We start from the raw sequence: 8,093 nt of genomic DNA on the forward strand, positions 1-8,093 counted from the left end.
AGGTCATGATCTCAGGACCTGGGATCGAGCCCTGCATCGGGCTCCCTGCTCTGCGGGAAGCCTGCTTCTCCGTCTCCCACTCCCCCTGCTTGTGTTCCCTCTCTCGCTGTGTCTCTCTCTGTCATATAAATAAATAAAATCTTTATTAAAAAAAGAAATTTACAGGGACAATCTATAAAAACAACGTCTTCACAGGCAACATGATGACAATTAATTCATATCTTTCAATAATCACTCTCAATGTGAATGGCCTAAATGCTCCCATAAAATGGCACAGGGTTGCAGATTGGATAAAAAGACATGACCCATCCATATGCTGTCTACAAGAGACTCTTTCTGAACCTAAGGATACATCCAGACTGAAAGTGAAGGGATGGAGATCCATCTTCCACGCCAGTGGACCTCAAAAGAAAGCTAGGGTAGCAATTCTTATAACAGAAAAATTAGATTTTAAACTGAAGTCTGTAGTTAGAGACACAGAAGGACACTATATCATTCTTAAAGGGTCTATCCAACAAGAAGATCTAACAATTGTAAATATCTACGCCCCCAACATCGGAGCAGCCATCTATATAAGCCAACTGGTAACCAAAATATAGAGTCATACTGATAACAATACATTAATTTTAGGAGACCTCAATACTCCACTCTCAGCAATGAACAGATCATCTAAGCAGAAAACAAGGAAACAAGAGCTTTGAATTTTACACTGGACCAGATGGACCTCATAGATATATACAGAACATTCCACCCTAAAACAACAGAATACTCATTCTTCTCGAGTGCACATGGAACTTTCTCCAGAATAGACCACATACTGGGTCACAAATCAGGTCTCAACTGATACCAAAAGATTGAGATTATTCCCTGCATATTCTCAGACCACAATGCTTTAAAACCGGAATTCAATCACAAGAAAAAATTTGGCAGAAATTCAAACACTTGGAAGCTAAAGACCACTCTGCTCAAGAATGTTTGGGTCAACCAAGAAATCAAAGAACTTAAACAATTCATGGAAATCAGTGAGAATGAAAACACATCAGTCCAAAACCTATGGGATACTACAAAGGCAGTCCTAAGGGGGAAATACATAGCCATCCAAGACTCACTCAAAAAAATAGAAAAATCCCGAATTCACCAACTAACTCTACACCTTAAAAACTAGAGAAAAAGCAACAAACAATGCCTAAGTCATGCATTAGAAGAGAAATAATTAAGATTAGAGCAGAGATCAATGAATTAGAAACCAGAAACACAGTAGATCAGATCAACAAAACTAGAAGTTGGTTCTTTGAAAGAATTAATAAGATCGATAAACCACTGGCCAGACTTATCCAAAAGAAAAGAGAAAGGACACAAATTAATAAAATTATGAATGAAAGGGGAGAGATCACGACTAACACCAAGGAAATAGAAACAATTATTAGAAATTATTATCAACAAATATATGCCAATAAACTGAGCAATCTGGATGAAATGGATGCCTTCCTGGAAACCTATAAGCTGCCAAGACTGAAACAGGAAGAAATTGACAACCTAAATAGGTCAATAACCAGTAATGAGATTGAAGCAGTGATCAAAAACCTCCCAAAAAAATAAGAGTCCAGGGCCTGATGGATTCCCTGGGGTATTCTACCAAAGAGTCAAAGAAGAAATAATACCTTTTCTACTGAAGTTGTTTCAAAAAATAGAAACAGAAGGAAAACTCCCAAACTCATTCTATGAGCCCAGCATTACCTTAATCCCCAAACCAGGCAAAGACCCCATCAAAAAGGAGAATTTCAGACTAATATCCCTGATGAATATGGATTCCAAAATCCTCAACCAAATCCTAGCTAATAGGATCCAACAATGCATTAAAAGGATCATCCACCACAACCAAGTGGGATTTATCCCCAGGATGCAAGGGTGGTTCAACATTCGCAAATCAATCAATGTGATAGAACACATTAATAACAGGAGGGAGAAGAACCATATGGTCCTCTCAATTGATGCAGAAAAAGCATTTGACAAAATACAACATCCTTTCCTGATTAAAACTCTTCAGAGTATAGGGATACAGGGAACATTCCTCAAGTTCATAAAATCCATCTATGAAAAACACACAGTGAGTATCATCCTCAACGGGGAAAAGCTGAGAGCCTTTCCCTTAAGATCAGGAACACGTCAAGGATGCCCACCCTCACCACTATTGTTCAACATAGTACTAGAAGTCCTAGCACAGCAATCAGACAACAAAAAGAAATAAAAGGTATTCAAATTGGCAAAGAAGATGTCAAACTCTCTCTTTTTGCAGATGACATGATACTTTATGTGGAAAACCCAAAAGACTCCACCCCCAAATTCCTAGAACTCTTACAGCATTTCAGTAATGTGGCAGGATACAAAATCAATGAACAGAAATCCGTTGCTTTCTTATACACTAACAACGCAACTGTAGAAAGAGAAATTAGAGAAACGATTCCATTTACAATAGCACCAAAAACCATAAGATACCTCGGACTAAACCTAACCAAAGAGGTAAAGGATCTATACTCTAGCAACTACAGAACACTCATGAAAGAAATTGAAGAAGACACAAAAAGATGGAAAAATATTCCATGCTCATGGATTGGAAGAATAAACATTGTTAAATGTCTATGCTACCCAGAGCAATCTATACCTTCAATGCCATCCCGACCAAAATTCCAATGACATTTTTCAAAGTGCTGGAACAAACAATCCTAAAATTTGTATGGAATCAGAAAAGACCCTGAATCACCAAGGAAATGTTGAAAAAGAAAAAAAAAAAGCTGGGGGCATCACATTGCCTGATTTCAAGCTATATTACAAATCAGTGATCACCAAGACAGCATGGGACTGGCACAAAAACAGACATACAGACCAATGGAACAGAAGAGAGAACCCAGATATGGACCCTCAACTCTATGGTCAAATAATCTTCGACAAAGCAGGAAAAAATATGGAATGGAAAAAAGACAGTCTCTTCAATAAACGGTGCTGGGAAAATTGGGCAGCCACATGCAGAAGAATGAAACTCGACCATTCTCTAACACCATTCACAAAGATAAACTCAAAATGGATGAAAGACTTCAATGTGAAACAGGAATCCATCAAAATCCTAGAGGAGAACATAGGCAGTAACCTCTTTGACATCGGCCACAGCAGCTTCTTTCAAGATACACCTCCAAAAGCTAGTGAAACAAAAGCAAAAATGAACTTTTGGGACTTCATCAGATAAAAACTTCTGCACAGCAAAGGAAACAGTCAACAAAACAAAGAGACAACCCACAGAATGGGAGAAGATATTTGCAAATGACACTACAGATAAAGGGCTGGTATCCAAGATCTATAAAGAACTTCTCAAACTCAACGCCCAAAAAGCAAATAATCAAGTCAAAAAGTGGGCAGAAGGCATGAAAAGACACTTCTCTGAAGAAGACATACAAATGGCTAACAGACACATGAAAAAATGTTCATCATCATTAGCCATCAGGGAAATTCAAATCAAAACCACATTGAGATACCACCTTACACCAGTGAGAATGGCAAAAATGGACAGGGAAAGAAACAACAAATGTTGGAGAGGTTGTGGAGAAAGGGGAACCCTCTTACACTGTTGGTGGGAATGCAAGCTGTTACAGCCACTTTGGAAAACAGTGTGGAGGTTCCTCAAAAATTTAAAAATAGAGCTACCCTATCCCAGCAATTGCACTCCTGGGTATTTACCCCAAAGACACTGATGTAGTGAAAAGAAGGGCCATATGCACCCCAATGTTCATAGCAGCAATGTCCACAATAGCCAAACTGTGGAAAGAGCCGAGATGCCCTCCAACAGATGAATGGATAAAGAAGATGTGGTCCATATATACAGTGGAATATTACTCAGCCATCAGAAAGGATGAATACCCAACATTTACATCAACATGGATGGGACTGGAGGAGATTATGCTAAGTGAAGTAAGTCAAGCAGAGAAAGTCAATTATCATATGGTTTCACTTATTTGTGGAACATAAGGAATAGCATGGAGGACATTAGGAGAAGGAAGGGAAAAATGGGGGGGGGAGAATTGGAGGGAAAGATGAACCATGAGAGACTATGGACTCTGAGAGACAAACAGGGTTTTAGAGGGGAGGGAGGTGGGGGGATGGGTTAGCCTGGTGATGGGTATTAAGGAGGGCACGTACTGCATGGAGCACTGGGTGTTATACGAAAACAATGGATCGTGGATCACCACATCAAAAACTAGTGATGTATTTTATGGTGACTAACATAACATAGTAAAATTTAAAAAAAAATAAAAATGAAAATCATAAATCATAAAATCCACCAAAACATAACTTACATTGAATTAGTTTGGCAGTCCATCTATAAAACATTGCTCAGGCACTAGGAAAAGTGAGAATGTGAATTTGCTCAGTAACTTTTGCAGGGGTAACGCTTTTAAGCTGTAATCTGCTCTAATCCATGTAATTGTCAAATAGAAAACAGACAAATGTTTGCTTTCTCAAATAGCCTCAGAACATTCACAGAAACAAAATGCCACTAATTCGTGCAAATGACTGCTGTGCAAAATCTTCCCCATAACCGAGGACGTGTGTGGAAACTTAAGGGTTTCTAACCTCCAAAATGGAAACGAATGGCCTCTCCATGTTGGTTTTCCTTCTTGGACAATTTTGTGCTATATAAGGTATTTACAAATCTGTGCTAATCACGACCTGAATCCCTCTCTGTCCCTCGGGCAGTCAGCACACGCCTGTCACTCAGACGCAGGAAGCTTCCAGAGGAACCGCGCCTACTCCTCGTGCTGCTGGTAATTTGGCCTCCTGGTTCCCATAAATGCCATGGCCGTGTTTTATGGGATTTCGAAAAGGTTTAGGGAAGCATCTTGGGTGGAGACCAGCCTACCGAATGAGAACAAAGTGGCCGAGGCCAAAAGAAAGTCCAGAAACGGTCTGTGGTGTATTCACACAGTGTGGGGCTGGCCCGTCAGGGACACAGCCCTCTGCGAGCCAACTGGAACTAACTTCTTAGACCTTCACCGGCTGCCAAAAAATGCCATGCCGGAGTTTCCCAGAGGAGCCACGACTTGGATGTCAGTATCTTTGGGCTGAAAGTAGTTTTTGTCAGACCCCGGGAGGTCTCCTTAGATACATTTTTCTAGTTGTGGCTCCTTTCTCGTTCCCTGACAGAGAAAAGCATTCACGCCTGAGTGTCCTGAGCGAGCAGTTCAGGGCAAGCAGGATTCCAAGGGAATCTCCACGTGGAGACTCACTCTGCCGGCCAGGTTGGGACCTCTGTCCCCCGTTCTCAGGGAGGTGCCTCTCCTGCTCTTGTCCTCACCATCTGCTCTCTGCTTCTGTCATGGGGACCCAAATCCCCACTGTTGTGGGGACCACAGTCCTTGACTTCCACCTGTGACCAATAGCCATGGACAAAACCAACCCTAGGCCCTGGGTCTTGCCTGTCCTACAACCTTGTATTTTCAAGCTCCACATCCACTGCTTTGTAACACACACTTCAGGCATCCCTTTTAGCCTAAACAGAGGTGGCTGAGGGTTTAATATCTCAACCTCACAGCATTAACATCAAATTTGTCTATGCCATTAAGAGAAGAAAACTAAGTTCTGTCACGTAAATGGCATTCAAATGCGATGGGACTCAACTTCAATACTACCTTCAAAACTGAGGGGAAGTAACACGATTAGCATGAAATCCTGGGTAATTCCAGAACTTTCTCTACTTGTCACATACAAAATTCCCAGCTTATTTGTTTCATCTTTTTGTCTTTCAATAGCAGAGCAACACCACCAGATACCATCCTAACATGCTTTTTACAGGGTAATTTTAAATATAATTGATTATCCCTGAGTATGCATCAGCTGAGAAGTGGAAGAAAGCCTAGAATTGTTCAAAGACATTATAAGAGGTCTTTGGTAACCAAAAAATTTTTGAGCATTTCTGACACATGAACAAAAAAATAGGCATGTAAGAACTCGGTTCAACGTACTTTTGATTTGAAGACCATCACCTGTGGGACAAAGGGTTTCCGAGAGAGTCAGGATCCACGTGTCCTCTTTCCCTTGATCCCCCAGTTCGGGCTCTGTGCTCAGCGGACAGTCTGCCTGGGATTCTCTCTCTCTCTCTCCTTCTCCCTTTGCCCCTCCCCCCAGTCGCACTCTCTCTTCCCCTCTCTCTCTGAAATAAATGAATGACTCTTAAAAAAACAAAACAAACAACAACAGCAGCAAACCAACAGAAAAGCAGGGCTGGTAGGGTGACTTGGGTGGGGGGCTTGAGGTCAGGGGTGGCTTGGCCTTTGTGAGGTGACAGAATTGGTTCCTGCCCATATGGATCAAAACACCCACAACAGAAGAAAGTGTGGAAGGAACCAGGAGGGAAGACCAGCAGGGTGGGAGGCAGGAGGATGACGGGAGGACCGCCCCCATACAGGAGTGGTGGGAGGCTGTGCTGGGCTGGGCTGGTGACCTGCAAGCTGAAAGCCCGTGGCTGAGGAGGAAGCAGCCAAGCCCAGTGAGGGAGGTGTGTTCCGCCAGAGTCAACACCAAGTGCACAGGTTTCAGGAGGGAAGAGCTTGGAGTGCCAAAAGCCTGAGAGAGGCCAGTGTGGTTGATGACTAGGGACTGGTTGGAAGGCGGCCTGGGATGGGGGTGAATGGCTGGGTCTGAGATCACCCTGCAGTCCTGGGGCCAGGGGAGATGCTCAGGTTGATCTTAAAGCCAATGGGAAGAGAAGGAAGTGGTTTAGTCTGGGGTGACATGATCCCATTTGTATTCAATGTCAGGTTCCTGTTGCCTGGAGCCTGGACAGGAGGCATCGAGGATGGAGCAGGGCAATGGTTAGGATGGTGACACTGCTTGCAGAATGTTGTGATGGTGGCCTAGAACACGGGGCCAGGAGAGGAAGGGGGTGCATCATGTATGTGTGATTACTCAGACGTGGAATCAATAGAACTGGCTTGAGTGTGGATGCAAGACACTCAGGAAATAGCATGGGACTTGGAGTTTTCTAGATGGTGGCAGGGCCTTTTGAAGAGACTGGGAAGATTTCAAAGGGAGACCCATGTGGAGTCTGGGGGTGGGCAATGTGTGCACTTTAATCTTAAGTAAAGAATCTCAGAGAAGCAAAACCTCATCTGATGGGGTTTGGATAAAGTGACATCGAGATTTGCCCTCACATCAGCCCTGCCAGGTGGTCACACAGCTCTTCTGAAGCCATTAGCAATATGCCCACCACAGTGATTTCCGCATCTGTGGACAGCCCCGCTCCTTTCACACTGGGGCATCCTGTCACGGGCTTGAACTCCATGGATCCCTGGGCCGCTCCTGTGTGTGAAGCACCCAGTGGATCCCGGGGCTGCTTCCCTAGTGAGCCCTCTAATAGATCCCTGGGCCGCTCCTGTATGTGAGCCCCGCAGTGGATCCTTGGGTCGCTCCTGTATGTGAGCCCTGCAGTGGATCCCTGGGCTGCTCCTGTATATGAACCATCCAGGGGATCCCTGGGCCGCTCCTGAATGTGAGCCCTGCAGTGGATCCCTGGGTTGCTCCTGTGTGTGAGCCCCTCCGTGGATCCCCGGGCTGCTCCTGTATGTAGAGCCCTCCAGTGGATCCCTGGGCTGCTCCTGTATATGAACCATCCAGTAGATCACTGGGCCGCTCCTGTGTGTGAGCCCTGCAGTGGATCCCTGGGCTGCTCCTGTATGTGAGCCCTACAGTGGATCCCTGGGCTGCTTCCCTCGTGAGCCCTCCAGTAGATCCCTGGGCTACTCCTGTGTGTGAGCCCTGCAGTGGATCCCTGGACTGCTTCCCTCGTGAGCCCTCCAGTGGATCCCTGGGCCGCTCCTGTATGTGAGCCCTCCAGTGGATCCCTGGGCTGCTCCTGTATGTGAGCCCTCCAGTGGATCCCTGGGCTGCTTCCCTCGTGAGCCCTCCAGTAGATCCCTGGGCTGCTCCTGTGTGTGAGCCCTGCAGTGGATCCCTGGGCTGCTTCCCTCGTGAGCCCTCCAGTAGATCCCTGGGCTGCTCCTGTATGTGAGCCCTGCAGTGGATCCCTGGGCTGCTTCCCTCGTGAG

This window comes from Mirounga leonina, unplaced genomic scaffold (genome assembly GCF_011800145.1).
Source record: "Mirounga leonina isolate KUSES-001 unplaced genomic scaffold, KU_Mleo_1.0 Mir_95, whole genome shotgun sequence".
NCBI classification, from domain to species: domain Eukaryota; kingdom Metazoa; phylum Chordata; class Mammalia; order Carnivora; family Phocidae; genus Mirounga; species Mirounga leonina.